This window comes from Episyrphus balteatus, chromosome 4, assembly GCF_945859705.1.
Source record: "Episyrphus balteatus chromosome 4, idEpiBalt1.1, whole genome shotgun sequence".
In the NCBI taxonomy this organism is placed as follows: domain Eukaryota; kingdom Metazoa; phylum Arthropoda; class Insecta; order Diptera; family Syrphidae; genus Episyrphus; species Episyrphus balteatus.
Window position 1 is genome coordinate 7,755,089 of NC_079137.1, and position 17,026 is coordinate 7,772,114.

A 17,026-nucleotide genomic window follows, 5' to 3' on the forward strand; every position below is an offset into this window, starting at 1 on the left:
AAGCGACAAAAATCTTAGATATTAAAAAAATAAAAACAATAAAATTAACAGGGACCATTGACAATAACATATACGCCAATAATAACCAAATTTAGTCTGAAAAAGCTTTCACAACCAGGGACTATTCTAATCAGCAAAAATTCTTTATTTAGAATTGAAAAAAAAACGGCTGACTGACAAACTAAGTCGGGATGTCACGGATGATCGGTAATTCCAAGCAAATAAAATTTCACCTGGTCCGAAGGGAATCTCTAACTTCATTTTGAAAAAATGTTCAACAAGCAGTGATGATTCTTTGAACAACTTCTTTATGAATGTCTCTTTCCACAGAACTGGGAAACAGAAAAGCTCGCAGTAGTTACAAAGAAGATGTGAGAAACTACGAGCCTATAACACCTATCAACCACATCAACACATTATTGGAAGAATCGATACTCAATAAAGTTAAGAGGTCATCATATTGAACATGCAACCCGAGTTTAGTAAAAAAAAAAAAAAAAAACATTTGACGTGGCTTCGTTGCAACCAAATTCGAGCACGACATAAACCTGACAACAAAAAAAAAAAAAACAATCATACCACCCTTGGATGTGGTCTCGATCTTTAGAAAGGATTCGACAATCGACAGATCTATGGGATAACTATTTCTCAGTTGAATGGGGAAACTAAAAGCAGTTATCCAGAAACTTGAGCCGTAAGATATGATGGCCTTCCACGGTCCACGCAAAAATATGAGGTCAAATCTAGCCTATGCTAGCTTGTTTTTCAAACATACAGCCTCTTGCGAGGACTTGCCAAAGTCAACTCGGAAAATAATTTGAGCTTGCTGCTCCAAAATTTAACTAACAAAGTCGAGACCTACTTCCTTAGACACGTTGAATTCTGTTAGAAATGTGAAGCCGAATTTCCACCACAAAATCCCATCTTGTCTGCTTCAGGACACCCTAATAGAGCGAAAAATTCATCCTGCCCTATAGTCGAAGACCCCGTAACCAAATAAACTTTGAATTTCAATGAGAAACCCAGCAATGAAATCCTGAGCCAAGGTACCTTAGTACTATAAAAATCCTGGATGGCTACAACAAGGATGTTTGATACAGAATTATCCTATGATCTCCCAACATCAAGCTCATCAAATCGTTATCACATGCCTCACTGGACAAAAACTCGACTTCAGATCCCAATGATTTTTTGTAAACCCTAAAATATTTGTACCCTAACTCTTTTAATGGTTTCAAAATCCTACCCTGTTTAGATAGGACAGAAACGAGGTGCATAAAATGAGATTGCAACTTGCACAGAGCCATCAGCGTTCACTAAAAACATATTTCAACTTCTCTATATAATATATAAGTTCACATTGGTACATAGGTGTACTAACACTGTGTACCATTTATACAATACAGCCGCGTTGCTGTGCCGCCGCCTCCTTTAAAATGGCAAACGTGCATCTAATGCTGAATAAGTATCTGAAATAGACAAAGTGCAATGCACTGCCTCTGATGTCAGTCGATTGTACAAGGTAAAAAAGAAAAAAAATAATAATAAATAAATAAAATGTTGGCGCTGGCTCTGTGACTCTGAGAGTGCACTTGCAACCCCCCTTCCAACTATTCTGCCACTATTCACCATCGACCAACCACATATAGCTCTTTGAGGGTTGGGGTTATGTGTGTTTATTTTTTTTTTTCATTCATTTTTATTGATTTAAAGCTGTGAAGTAAACAAAAATAGTGTCAAGAGATTTATTATTATTACGCTGCCGCCTAGATAACCTTATCTATGGGCAGTTTAATGAAAATCCTAGTCAGCTGTTGTTTAATCGTTACAAAGTACAATTTGTTGCTTGAGGAGATTGTTTTTTTTTGTATATTTTGTGTATATCGTGTATACAAGACAAAATCTTATCGAGAAAGGAAGGTGAAAGGTATTTTAGTTTGTTGTTTGTTCAATTCAACAGCAATTCCTTTTCATTTAGCTGATTGATAAGTAGTCCTCTCTGCGCTGTGTGAAAAATAACACCTTTTGCTGTGGTTATTTATTATGTAGATCCTGTTTTTTTTACCTACTCTGTGGGTTCCTGAAAGGTGATAGTTTAACCATGTAGAAACAACAACTACTCGAATTTGTATGAAAAATGCGGATTTTGTTGTATTTTAACTAATTTCTAGGATGAATATACTAAACTTTCATCTATATGCTTGCAGAGTTTTGGAACAATAGCTTTCAGTGAATCATATGACGAAGTAGCTCAGCACATTATCAACCCAGTCTTTCTTGAAAAAAAAAACACCAGATCACTTTAGAAGAACTTAACAGCGAAATGCTCTCTAGATTTATGTCAAGAACAACATTATCATCTTTTCAGCAAACAAATATTTCGAGAATATACTGTTTTGAAAAGGATGCATTTTGATGATAGCAATCCATCAATTAAAAGGATGGTCTTAATTGTGTGCCAAATATATTTCATTATGACGTCACTTTAAGACTCAAAAGCAATCACCTAACTGTGGTAGAAACATCCGCAATCTGAAAATCCTTGTAACGGCAGAAACATTTCACGCCACGAAGAAGCGAAAATCAAACCTCTGACCAAAAGATTGTAAAAGATCCTCGTAAAACTTGGTAAACCAATTTATTGATCTTCTATGAATCTGGAGCTGCAACACAACGTGACAGACTTGATGATTAAATTATACGTTGTCCAGAAACTAAAATCGGTATGCCTTTGCAATTAGTGCATAAAAAAAAAACAGTTTAAAGATTATTGAACGCATAAACAAAATAGTTACTTTTTTTCTTTTTTCTTTGCAAAATTCCTTATCATTTTCAGACTCTTTCTACCGCAGACTTTTTGCCACCCAAAACTGGACCAGATAATAAGTTATCAAGCTAAACTTTAAAATAGATTCTTACTTACTACTCCTTATCATCAATATAATGATGATGATAAGGAAAGAAGTAAACATGTCGTAGGCAATTTCTTATCAAATCGAAAAAAAAAAATAAATAAAAGCAAACCGCGAGTATTTACTTGCCCACTAACGTGACTTAAGTCAATGATTGGCGAAATGTGTTTTTTTTTTTTAATGAAGTAGATAAGTCTGTATGGAGATGATTAGAGGGTTTATATGAATTTTGCTAGAAAAATAGCTAAAGTGCAATTTCATTTGACGTTGCTGAGACTTTTCAGCTTTTCAATTCGAGGTTCATCAAATTTGATAAGCTTCCTATTAAACTCCTAGAAAGGTCACCAGTTCAAGGACGTAACTAAGTATTAAAAAGGTAGGTACTTATTGAACTTTTTGATGAAAAATGTGTTTACGCAAATTACAAAAAAAAATCATGAATTCGCCAATAAAATGCTAATATAGCAGAAGATATTGATCTACTTTAAGGGCAGGTCTACCCAAGCAGCCAACTTAAATCTCATGTAAATCAATTTGAATGTATTAGTGCACTTCTCTTTGCCATGATTTCACAGCTTTGAATAACATTTTTGCTCTTCGACTCTTTTTTCCCTCAAAGTGAAGCAAAAAAAAAAAAAACAAAAACAAAATTAAAAGGCACACAAGAAGATAGAGAAAAGAAATACCTCTATGCACAAGAATACGACGCAAAAAACCAGACGTCAAAGGAGATACATTTTTGTTGTTTCATTCATGGGATGTGTGAAAAAAAATGCTAGGCAGGCAGACGCAGAACAGTGATTTTTTTTTATATTATCCTTTACTGATGAACATAAATAATATGTATTACGCATGAATAACAAGTTCTTTTTTTTTTGTTTGCTGGATCTAATTATGTCATGTGTTTTATTATCTTTTGTTTTCTAATGATATTTGTATAGGTTCTTAGAAAAATATATGTATAAAAAAAACGGCAGGCGAAATCAGACATTTCAAAAATATTATAGTACCTATGTAGGTACATAATTATGTAGGTATATCTACCTATGCAGGATTCGCAACCCTTTCACTTTTTCAATTTAGGTACCTAGCTAATTCTTTTTTTCGCAGTAGTGTTACAAAGTAATATGTAGGCTGGCATATTGAAAAATATTTATTGGTGCTTTCTATCAGTGCGCTGCGTCATGCGGTGGCAAAGTAATAAATGTTTTTTGATCATTTAGGTGATGATGAACAATGGAAAAATAGATTTATCATCTCAGTCATTTCGCGGAACATGGCGCTGGGCACCCACATAACTACAACGGCTACCTACTAAAAGTAATAATTTTTTTGAAAGGGTTGTAAGGTTGTAAGAGTAATAAAGAAAAAAAAATTATGTCGAAACTAATTCTACCTACTTTACTATGTATGCAAGCTATGTTCCTATACACTATATATGTACCGAAAAGTAATATTCGTTCATCAACGATAAAAAAAATATTGCAATCATGACCATGCACAAAAAAAAAAAAAAAACAGTACATACCTAACTTACGTCTCTGAAAACAAAAACGAAAAACATACAATTACTGTCAAGCAAAAATCAAGCAAATATCTTGCAACAAAAAAAAATCTGACCTTCCACAAAGTCTAGCATTTAAAAAAAATGAGACAAATAAAAAATAAGACAAAAAAAAAAACAGACGAGACGAGAGTCAAACAAAAAAGTGAGAAAAAATGAGAGCGGATTTATTAAAAAAAAGAGAATCAGCGAAAAGAGAATTTTTTAGCGCTGATTTAGCAGTGGAATTTTGTTGAACTAAAGTTATTTGTGTGCGTGATCGAAGAATTTTTTTAGGTGAAAAACGCAAAATAGACACAATTTCAAAAATTAAAATTAAATATACCATGCATGAAAAAATATTTTTTTTTATTGGAACTTATTGACAAAATGACAAAAAAAAATAAAAAAAATAAATTGATATTGTCAAGGTTTCCCTTCTTTCACAACGACATTATACATATTGACATATTCAACTGCGTTTATAAGTATGTTAGATCCAAAAAATTAAAAAAAACAATCAACAGATCCCAGCTCTGAAATATATTTTATCATATTAAAATAATAAAAAAATTTAAAAAAAATTATTTATGGATTACCCGCCATCAAAACAAAAAAAAAGACACCAAACCTATAATTTTTTCAGATTTTTTGTTCCAAAAACTCATTTTTTTTTTATAAAAAAAAAAAAAAAAATACAGTAATGTTAATGAATTTTCAGGCTTTAAAAAACAGTTTATTTTGTTTCTATAACTTTTGAACTTTAAAAGTTATGCGAAATCTAGCATTGATGTTTTTTGGAAATTTGCCCTTTTTTTCGGGGTTTGGCAATATTTTTTTTCAGACAAATTATAACAAATTTCAAAAAAACGATTCAGTCGAGACTTGGAGGTATTTGTTGTTATGTAAAAAAAAAATATTCACAAATAAAAAAATAACATTTGATGAATTTCCCAGCGGTTCTTAACAACACACATCTAAATTTGACGATTTTTCATAGTTTTTACTGATTTTGACAACTACAAAATTTTTATTTTTTTTTTTAAGCCACTAATATATGTCACCTAATATATTCTTAATCCAAAATCGTTTATTTCAATAAAATCTTCTCAAAAATGTGGATTCTACAGAGCTTCGCGCAAAGTCTTAATCATTTTTTGGCCCTGACACATACCCTTAAATAATTTATTTAAGCTGGACTGACTAAGCACGGGCGAAATATTTTTTAGAAAGCACTTGGTTTCTACATGCGAGCATTTAATGTAGGGTCCTAAAGAATTTGAATTTAAAAAGTTTAATACAATAATATTATCTTCAATTTTCCTTCGCAATAAAACCAATACAATAAAGTATTAAAACACAGATAAAAGGAGGGGACACCCTCTTCATTATCATCATAATTATCAGTCTAATTCTGTCAGGATATGAAAATGAATAAAAAAAAAACCTTCAGAATTTCATTTCATAAAAAAAAAAAACAAACATTAAAAAAGAGGTCTTGAACTTTTAATCTCATTTCCAAGCGTCAAGTCAATACGATAAAAGATATTTTCTCTTATTTCTTTTGTTTTTGTTAAAAAAAAAAGTATCTTTAACCTAAATCAATTCAAAAAAAGAAGTTGTTTTTTTATGCATACATATTTCCCATTGTTATAGTTTGTGTCGTTTGTGGTAAAAGAAGAGATGAATATCTCTTTTGTTTTTTTAAAAACGATGAATTGCTTCATCAAACAATAAACTACCTCTTCTAGTCAACACATTGTGTTTTGTTTGAGAGAAGCAGCGATAACAATCAATATATCGATAGATTGGTTTTGTATGCAATAATTGTTCTTCTAGTTTTCTCCCCTCTGGCTTCCCATTTTACCTCACATTATTGTGTAGAATAATGTTTTACATATATGCAATATGCATTTCTATACACTCTCAAGGTACTTTTTGTACTTTCGTACTTCATATGGTTACGCTCCAATGGGCCGAAGAAGAAGGGAAGGCTTTGCTAAGATTGTAAATTCGATATTTCTATGACACGATTTTCATGGTAAATATGCACTGAAAAAAAGAATAATGTTAGAAATCGAAAATGTTTTAAAAACTAAGAAAAAACCTTTGATGTGGGATTTTGTTAGAATTGGTTCATTTTCTTGTTATTCTAATTCTTCATCTTTTTCTTCTTCATCCTCTTTTTCTTCTTCTTCTTCTAATTTTTCTTTTCGTCCTTTTATTCCTTTCCTATTTTTTTCCTCTCATACTTTTTTTTCCATCTTTACCTCAATTTTTAATTTTTCTTCGAGATTTGATTTGTCGCTAGAGAATTACTTTCGGAATTGATTCGGGCATTTCTTTGGAATTACAGTTTTTGGGAGTTTGTGGCTTTAAATTACGGCCATGGAACTTATGATTAACCATTAACCTATTTAACTTGAAAAAAGCGACAAATAAATATGATCTAATGAAAACAAAAAATTATTTTTCAGTGTACCACCTTCATGCTATAGCATGGAATTGGAATTTACTTTTAATTTTTTTTTCTATATTGTTTGCTGTTTTGTTGAAAATGTAAACAATTTTAAGTGTCATGGAACTGAAGTCGTTGCATGAAGGTTTACTACTTTTAGTTGTTTTATTTATGTGTTTTTATTTATTTTTGTTTTTTTTTTCTTTTTTTTTATTTATAGGTATATCGTTGTAGTTGGTCTTGGAAGGAAGATTATTTTATTGAAAGCTCCATCATAACTCTTATATGCCATTAACATAAAAAGTGAACAAAATTTGTGTTGAGAGAACAACAATTAAACACGACCATGGATTATATAAAAGGACAAATCACGAGTGTTTTAAGAAAAATGTGTCATAATTTTTTTATATCAACTAAATACAAGATAAAAGATAGATTTTTAAATGTATGAAATAACAACGTTAGTAGAAGGTACCTTAGAAATTCAAATTTAACTCAAAAACTCAAAGTAGGTACATACTTACAATAAAACTTATCGGAAGTTTATTATTTAGAATTAATTTCATCTTGACTTACCTGCAAAGAAAAATAAGGAAATAAATTAGAAGTCTTGAATACAAACAAAACTAAAAAATAAAAAAAAAAAAATGTCTTGTTTTGTGATTCTTAAAAAAAAAATATGTTAAAATAATATCAAGCAATATTCAACCATCGCAGTTAAAGGCATTATCTAAACGAATTTGAATTAATAAAGAAGTTCAGGTAGGATTTTCGGTACGAAAAAAATAAAGTCGGAAGACAAAGGTTATGGTCAGTCAACGGAGGTCTTGTAACTTGCGTGTTATTAGCAGGAAGAATGGAGAGGGCCTACAATTACCACCGAGTCCGAACGACTGAGGCTTTAGGTAATGGATCAAGAAGCTGTAAGAAAATCCGGATGCAGTCCGGTTCGAGGTAGTAAGGAGACGGAAACTTCGGAATGTCAGAGCATTTGTTATCTAACGAGAAAAGATTCCGCTTGGAATCGTAAACGATGAAGATCGTCGATCCGTTTTTTAATTATAAATTTACTAAGAAGAGAATTTTACATGTCTTTTGAAAGATTACAACGCATTTTGATAAACATTTACTTGATTTCATTCGTAAACAAAGAATTGGCGGAAACATTGGTATTTCAATAATTGGAAAAATCAGGCTCATGGCTTTCAAATTCTAATTTAATTTTTTTAACTAAGATGAAGATGGAGACTTTTTCAAGCGAAATACAACAAAATTGAAAACCATCAAAAATTTACACAAGATTGAATCCAATTAATTCCAATTGTAAACTCTAAATCACGGAAATAACCTCAGTACAGAAATATAATTGACTTAAATTAACTTTAATCTCGAAACTATACAAAAATTGAGTCCATTACACAGAAAAAGAAAAAAAAAAAAAAAACTGCAATTTGTTACAAAAGTTCATCAACAAATCTGTTCTAAAAATCTACTTACATACTAATAACTATGAAGCATATTTTTCAAAGTACAATTTTCGTTTCTTTTTTTTTTTATTATTACATCTAAATCGTGCTTCACAGTACCATTCACTTCATTAAACTCTTCATTGTGCGCTAACTACTGACACTTAGAAACTTGAAAAAAAAAAACTATTAAAATCAAATGGAACCCACGAAATTAAGAAAATTACACCTTAAAAAGTATCTTTTTTATATTATAAAGGGTGTTTCTTTTTTAAGTCAAAAAACTGTTTTTAGTTCACATAATGAGATTAAAAAACCGCCAGAATGCGACGTTTTTCATGATACAAGTTCTAGATTTTGTATTCATAAATGTTGTTTCCCTGAACTGAAAATGAATACGTTCCACAACTTCAAAACTTTCGATAACTTTATTATTATCTCTCAACGAAACACCCTTTTTCACAGTCAAATCTATAGATACAAAAAAAATCATTAAAAGAATTATTTTCAACGATAGAGATCAACCTAAATGCTGAACTACTCTGCTGGACCGTCCGGTTACACACCATCAGCAGCAACAGCAATGAGGAGTCACCTTTCCACATCAATTTACTTCTTTGTCCAATTTCTTCTGAACAGAAAAAAAAAAAAACAAAAATCAGCAACAAACAACCAACCTACGCTGACTGGTATGTTTTCCGTCCATTTGTCTGTCGTGTCTGGTCGCCAATAGTTATATCGCTAAAGTTGATATTGCTAGCTTAAGCTAGCTGGTTTGTATCCATTGCCCAACTATAGAGAGTTAGAGAGTTGTGTGAGTACCGAACTGGAACTTATTGAGGTCTTAAGCTTAATATTGATGTCGTTATTGGAATAAATTGCCATACTGCATTTTCATGTCATTTACGTAGAAAGACGAACGAAAAGATAAAAAAAAAAATTAATTTCAATTTTTTTTTTTTCGAAAAAAATAAAATGGAAATTTTGCGTTGGCGTTTTTGCCGTTACAACGTTATTGAGATTGATGTTAGATGAATACTTTACGAGGAAATTCAACCACCCATAGAGATGCAAAGAGAGAGTGCGTTAAATTATTTCAATTGTGTGTTGATGTCATGAGAATTACATGTATGTTAGAGGGATTTCACACTATAATTGTTTTTGTAGGCTTTTGTATAATTCGATTTGTATTTTTCAATGAATAAGTTCCAATACACTTTACGGGCTATGTAAGAAAGGGAGGAAAAAACTAGGAGTGTTGAAAATGACAAATTTCCAAAAATGGGGCTATTTAATGTAATACTGAAAATTTAGTTTCCAAAGCCACTTTTCTGAATTTATTTTATTTGATTGGCAAGTGTAAAGTTTTGCTATAAGCTTTTTCAGTTTGTGTGGAAAAGAAATATTGTATAAAAAAATCGATCCATAGTTTTCTTTCGAATGTTAATTGCTTAATTTATAAGCCTTATTTTTTTTATTTTATCAAAACCATTTTTTATTGGTTTGTGTGGTCAGAAAATAGTTTTGAACTTTTTCACAAAGCTACGAACAAATCAAATATTTCGCTAGAATTTAACCCCAAAAATAAAATCCCATTTCTGTTTGTCTGCTTTCATGTTGTCTTGTCTGGTTTTGTTGCACAAAAAAAAATTATTGATTCCGCAAAAAAAAAAGTCAAATTATTAAAACTATGTTCTCTAGCTCTCATTTTGCTTTTTAAAAATTATTTTCAAATACGCAGTTGCTGGTCTCCAAGACCAAGTTATAACCTTAGAAGTTTTTCATTCGAGTTGCATGTCCATAAAATAGATTTAGGCTGTAACTGCTTTTGAAATTGCTGTTCAATGAAAAGTGTTAGTACGATTTCATTTTTTTTTTCAGTCTGAATGAAAATCTGGGGAGTTTTAATTTGTGAAATTCGCATTGGATATGGATTTAGAACGTATGTTGACTAAAATAATGGGGACCTGGCTTAAGATTCCACAGCTAATTTGAAGGCTATGGTCTTAAAATTATTGTGGAATAATATTTGACACATAGTCAAAGGCTAGATTCCACAAAGGAAAATTTATAGATAACCGGATAAGATTAAAAACACGGTGTAACACTCAAAAAATACGCGGGCGGAGACCTATCAGGTTTTGTAGAGCTAGTCGCACTGAATACGAAACGGTATTTAAAAATCCCCTAACACCCCCAAAATCTGGAGTTACGGGCAAAAAACGGTTTTTTGGACCTTCGCCCATTGAAAAAATTCTAGCTTCGACAATTTTTTACCCATTTTCGATTTTTTTACAGTTTCTGATAGAAGATAAATATACCTTTTTAACAATGTATAAAACATGTAACTCGGTTAAACCACTTAGAATTTATAAGATGTCAAAGTTCAAAAATTCAATTTTTTTTGTCATTTGCCCAACTTCGGCATCAATTTAAAGTATATGTTTTCAAAACAACATGCTATTTAAAAAATATATTCTAAAACTATATCTATTTTCCAATTGATCGAAGTATTTTTTATGAAAATCACTTCAATATTGGCTTAGAAAAAAAAAATTTTCGATTTCAACCCAGATACAGAAATTCGAACTTTTAGGTATAGAACAAAAATGTTGTTTCGGCACGTAGTAGGATAAGTTGGGCGCCAGGATTTGATGAAGGGTTTTTGTAGAGGAGCTGAATACAAACATTTTTTTTCTTTGGGAGGGGGGTCTATCTCCCCCCGTTTAGGTGGGAGGGGCATTTTTCTAAAAAAAATTATCAAAATAAAAAAAAATTATTAAAAAACAACGGCAACACTTACAGTAATAAATGATACCATTTCCAAAAGGCAAAATTGTGCATTTGATTCTAATTTTTAAATCAATATAATATTACCAATAGTTTTTGAAATAATCGATTTCAAAGTTAAAAATAGGGGAACAAATTTTTTTTAAAACTCATTTTATACTATTTTTGTCCAGACTGTGAATTTTAGTAAATAAGTTACTTAGACAGAAAATTGCCTCAATTAATTCCTTATCGAACAGTGAAAACTATATGTTTCTATGTCTTCTAGTTTTTGAGAAAATTGAAAAATAAAAAAAAATAAAAACAAAAAATATTTTGAAAAAAGAAAAATCTGATAAAATAATTTTTCAATTTTCCCAAAAACTAGAAGACATAGAAACATATAGTTTTCACGGTTCGATAAGGAATCAATTGAGGCAGTTTTCTGTCTAAGTAATTTATTTACTAAAATTCGCAGTCTGGACAAAAATAGTATAAAATGAGTTTTAAAAAAAATTTGTTCCCCTATTTTTAACTTTGAAATCGATTATTTCAAAAACTATTGGTAATATTATATTGATTTAAAAATTAGAATCAAATGCACAATTTTGCCTTTTGGAAATGGTATCATTTATTACTGTAAGTGTTGCCGTTGTTTTTTAATAATTTTTTTTTATTTTGATAATTTTTTTTAGAAAAATGCCCCTCCCACCTAAACGGGGGGAGATAGACCCCCCTCCCAAAGAAAAAAAATGTTTGTATTCAGCTCCTCTACAAAAACCCTTCATCAAATCCTGGCGCCCAACTTATCCTACTACGTGCCGAAACAACATTTTTGTTCTATACCTAAAAGTTCGAATTTCTGTATCTGGGTTGAAATCGAAAATTTTTTTTTTCTAAGCCAATATTGAAGTGATTTTCATAAAAAATACTTCGATCAATTGGGAAATAGATATAGTTTTAGAATATATTTTTTAAATAGCATGTTGTTTTGAAAACATATACTTTAAATTGATGCCGAAGTTGGGCAAATGACAAAAAAAATTGAATTTTTGAACTTTGACATCTTATAAATTCTAAGTGGTTTAACCGAGTTACATGTTTTATACATTGTTAAAAAGGTATATTTATCTTCTATCAGAAACTGTAAAAAAATCGAAAATGGGTAAAAAATTGTCGAAGCTAGAATTTTTTCAATGGGCGAAGGTCCAAAAAACCGTTTTTTGCCCGTAACTCCAGATTTTGGGGGTGTTAGGGGATTTTTAAATACCGTTTCGTATTCAGTGCGACTAGCTCTACAAAACCTGATAGGTCTCCGCCCGCGTATATTTTAAAACCTCATTTTTGTAACACCGTGAAATTTGTTTGAGTGGAGTGAAATTTGTATAGAAAATCGACAGCGTTAAATTTTCATTGTCACCCGGAATTGACTATAAAAAATTTCTTTACAAAAAATCGTACTCACGTGCAAATTAGGAAAATGTAAAAAAAAACACAACGTTTTGCGAAGTTTTCATTTCCCAGGAAAAAATCAAATGAGCGTGAAAAAAATTTAAACATTTTTAGATCTATACATATTTCAAAACTAGTAAATTAAAATAGTAGCTACTCACAATCTTTATAAAATGTGATTTGAATTGCAGCAAAAAAATCATTGAAAAACAAAATAAGTTCCGTTCTTATTTCCACGTGAAACATAGTACTTTTATAGCTCTCGTGAAATGAAATATTAAAGTATCCCACAATATTTTAAGTAATATTACAACTTTCTGAAAAAAGTCCTTTCTTTTTTTCTTAGTTTGTGAGTTTTTCGTGGAAAACTTTTTTTTCTCCGAACTTTGAGAAGCTATTACAAGTTTCAATAGAATGAAATTAACATTTTTCGCTAAAAAATGTGAAACTTCATTTCCAATTTGTGTGACCTTCATTACCAACCAAAAGGAAACGTTTTGAGACGTAATGTTACAATTTTCACGCTAACGATTTTGTATGATTACTTTATTTCCCCTCAAAGTGATACCTAAGCTTATGGGGAATTTATAGAAAATGAATTACTTTTTTCCTTCAATTCACGATATGAGAAAAATGAAATATAATTTTGAGTCCAGTGAAATTTAATTCACGTGGTATTCACAAAGAATTGATTGAAGAAGTTGTGAAATAAATTTAAAACATTGTTTAAGCTTACGACATGAAAATTTCAAACACCTTATGGTGAAATTCACCTTAATTTCCCTCATATGAGGAAACTATCACGAAAGCACTTTTTCAACAACAAAAACAAAGAAAATAAAAAATACCGGAAGATGTAAGAAAAAAAAAAAATTATAATAAAATAAATCCACATTCATTGTGTTGTGGTGTTGCTGCTGTGCTCGGCACTGTTTGGTTGTTGATATAGCAGGCAGCTTACTTGATTTAAGTGCTATGATTGTGCTTCTCTATTTTGTTTCCGCAATCACACAAGTCAACAACATTTTGCGTATAATAAACAAAAAAAAATACGCGAAAAAATATTTAATTAAAAAAATAATATTTAGATTCAAATCGCACGCAAATCAATTAATTTTTTGGCACATTAACTTCCTTCTTCCTGTGGATTTGGAAGTTTTTTGACTCTTTTGTTGAGTAATATTTACAATAAAATATCTGTGTAGGGTTGGCCAGAGGGTAGACAAAAACTATGAGCAGCTAATTAATTAAATTATTGTTTGTGTTCTAGATTTTATATAAATTGGCATGAATATGAATCAAAACAAAAATAAGAACAAAAAAAAAAAAACTGACACCAGTCAATGCAGTAGAATGAATAATTAAAGAAACGAATCGATTTTCTACTGATGATGGGCGCAAACACACAAAGAAGAAAAAGTAAACATGACATTTTGATATTAATTCAGATTCAGAGAGATATAATAAGGTCGTCGGGAATAATTAAGTTGGAAACCAAAACTTATTGCCAAAATCAACTGGTTTTTTTTTTTTTTTTTGGACTTGCTATACTATGACAAAATGGCATTGGTAACGTTTTTATTCTTTTTCTTTTTGCGATGTGGCTGCCAAAAAAAGTTCATTTTCATGATTTGCTAAAATGTCCCTTTCAATTAAGAAAACTACAGAAAACAAATAGCTCTTGTGTTTAACTAATTATGCACTTGGAACAGAAATCAATAGTTTTGAACGGAAATTCCCAAATCATTGTCACAGAGGTTGTTCAAAAATATTTCTGAGCTCGTATCTTCTTTTTTGCTATTTCTTAAAGCAGGATCATCATTTTTAAAGTGCCCAAATACGGTTTCTCAAAAATTTAAAGAATTTAGGAATACAGTGCAGGAAAATACATAGGTAAGAGATATCGACAAACATAGTTTTTGAAGAGGAAAAGAGAAAACAGAGCCGGGTAACGCATTCCACATTCGTGAAGTGCGGCTGAAAAAAGATTTTCATTACTCGGGGGTTAACTAATGAGCATTCCTTGAAGCGCGATTAATAAGTTTGAATTGTTTGAGGGATGGAATGCAATATTTCATGTGAGCATTGCTCATAAAAATAACGATAGAACAACTTGCATAAAAAGTTACGTGTCTGTGCTCCAGAGACGTTATTGTTTTCGTAATTTTTACCTGATTCACAATATTGCGATACAACAGCTCTGCCATTGTTGACGATTTAAAAAATTTGCAACCAATGAAATTGTATGAAACAAAACAGAATTTTGCGCATCTCGCTGCTTTTAAAGTCTTCCTTTCAAAACTAATTTTGTATGGAAACATTGAAAATTAATATAATGATAGAGATTTGAAACTTTATGAATATTTTTTTTTTAATGTATTTAGATCCCGTATATATTTTAAAATTCAGCCTTGTTCAAAATAAGGGAGGCTTTAGCGTACGACTACCATCTTTATTAAATTAAATTCATTTATTTATAATTTCGTGAATTTTTAAAATACGCCTTCATGTTTTTCATCCAATAGCAGATAGTTGGGGAAGATTGTATCGTTAAATATACATATGTATAAGGCTTAGCAAGTTTTATAAAAGTGGCATTCCACAGGAGTATATTCTCTGGCCACAACTTTTTTTTGTTTGTTTTTGTATATGATGCTTTCTTCTTCACCTTTCACTAAAAGAAAGAAAACTAAACTAAAATGACAGCTTTCTCAAAAAATTCTCATTAATTTTTATGAATTTTATAAAAATTTAACCAATTCTCATGTCAGCACGTGAAATTAAAATGGCATCTCACATTTTTTGTTTCACAAACTTGTATTGTCCATAAAAACAAAAACAAAAATCCATCGTGAAAATTTAAAATACCATAAATATATATGGAACAACCGACGGACGACGCACGGCACTGCTACACAACAGTGTGATGGAGAAGAATTTTCTTGTAATTACATTTTACCAGATGGCGAAAAAAAGCAGTCATGTAGCGTGCATTGGAACGAGATTCATTTTTTTTTTAAGTTTTATTTTATAATTGCGATATGTAGGTTAGGTACCTACCTACTCAACTATATAAGGGTTAGTTGTAGATTCATTAAATTAAAGAAAAAAAACTTGAATTGTTTTCAACTGTTTTAGCAGGAGAATCCAAGATTTTTGAAGGATTGATTGTTGCATTTTTAACTGTACTGAAAATATAATTAAAATCATTTATGTATTTTCAGAAAACAAAAGTTGGAAATGTCCTTTAAGGAGCCTTATGATAAAGATTTGACAATATATCAGTCTTTTTCCTTTTCGGACCGAAAACATAAGTTGATGAATTTGGAAGTAATGAAGGGATATAATTCAGAAAAAGGACTAAAACGCATAATCGCCAAAACAACCAGCAACTTTGTCTCCTGTCAAAAGAGACCCAACTTCATGCGACTTAGTAGTGCCCTTTAATCATTTTCAATTAATTTATTTTTTTATTTTTTTTAGTTCGAACAATTTTTACTATGTGCTCATTTAAGTCGTCGCGCTGACGTACAAAATCGTACGTTAAATGCCTTTTCCAATCGTTTCATTCGACTTGGACACCAAATCGAGAAAACCCACGCAATTAATTATTTTGGACGGCTTATCCAAACCAACGCCAACCAATGAATGTCGACGTTGTCGCGTTGCAACGGCTCCGGCGCTATGAAGTTTGTTTCAAATGAAACGAGTTGTTGATTTTTACTACTTGTTGCCTGTGGGCTCATATAGAAAAAGTGAAAAAAAAAAAAAAAAAATAAATAATCATGATTTCAAATGCAATTGAATTAATTTATGATTAGAAAAGCATTGTAATGGAATTGGGAAATGTTTCTTGTAAAATAAAAAAAAAAAAATACAAAAAAAGAGTGGGTGAGTTGAAAGATATTAATGCGGGATCGAGTTCGCTTTTATATATGTATATAAAAAAAAACTTGTTGGTTATTAATTGTGTGTGATATTTCTTAGAGAAGGTGTGACAATGCACAAAAGATTTTAGATATGCCAGTAAGCAAGCAAGCACAACAAAATAAAATGTATTTGTGTTTGCTGCTTTTTAAAAGCCATGTTCAATTTTATTGCGATAATAATAAATTTTAGGGAAACCAACTTTGAAATTGAAGTCATCGCTGAAGGAGAATGGAAACTAGTTTCATTTTTTTTAAAGGTTTTCAATGCAAGCATTCAAAACAAGATTTAAAAGAAGTTAATTGAAAGCAAATTTTTTAATTGCACTTAGAGGATAAACATAATTATTGGAGTTAAGTGGTTTATATTTTAAAATCTTGATAGAAACTTTTAGACTTGAAAAAAAAAACGCAAAGCAAAAATTACAAAATCGTAATCGTTCGAAGTAAAAAATAAAATAAAAACCAAAAGGACCCCGGACCTGTGGTACGGGAAAAGT

General features: G+C 30.6%; 1 protein-coding gene and 2 long non-coding RNA genes across 3 annotated transcripts in view; 1 reads left to right on the forward strand and 2 right to left on the reverse strand.

Moving 5' to 3' along the window:
• The window catches only part of LOC129920211 (T-complex protein 1 subunit eta), a 103,522-nt gene that overhangs the window by 68,416 nt on the left and 18,080 nt on the right, over window positions 1–17,026 (reverse strand). The gene's annotated exons all lie outside the window — the stretch shown is intronic.
• LOC129920213 (uncharacterized) lies at window positions 1,910–7,858 on the forward strand. The gene is made up of 2 exons (XR_008773210.1): window positions 1,910–2,087; window positions 7,134–7,858. It is a non-coding gene; the product is annotated as an uncharacterized LOC129920213 (long non-coding RNA).
• Window positions 6,033–7,138, reverse strand: LOC129920212 (uncharacterized). The gene is made up of 2 exons (XR_008773209.1): window positions 6,563–7,138; window positions 6,033–6,507 (listed from the first exon to the last, which is right to left on the reverse strand). It is a non-coding gene; the product is annotated as an uncharacterized LOC129920212 (long non-coding RNA).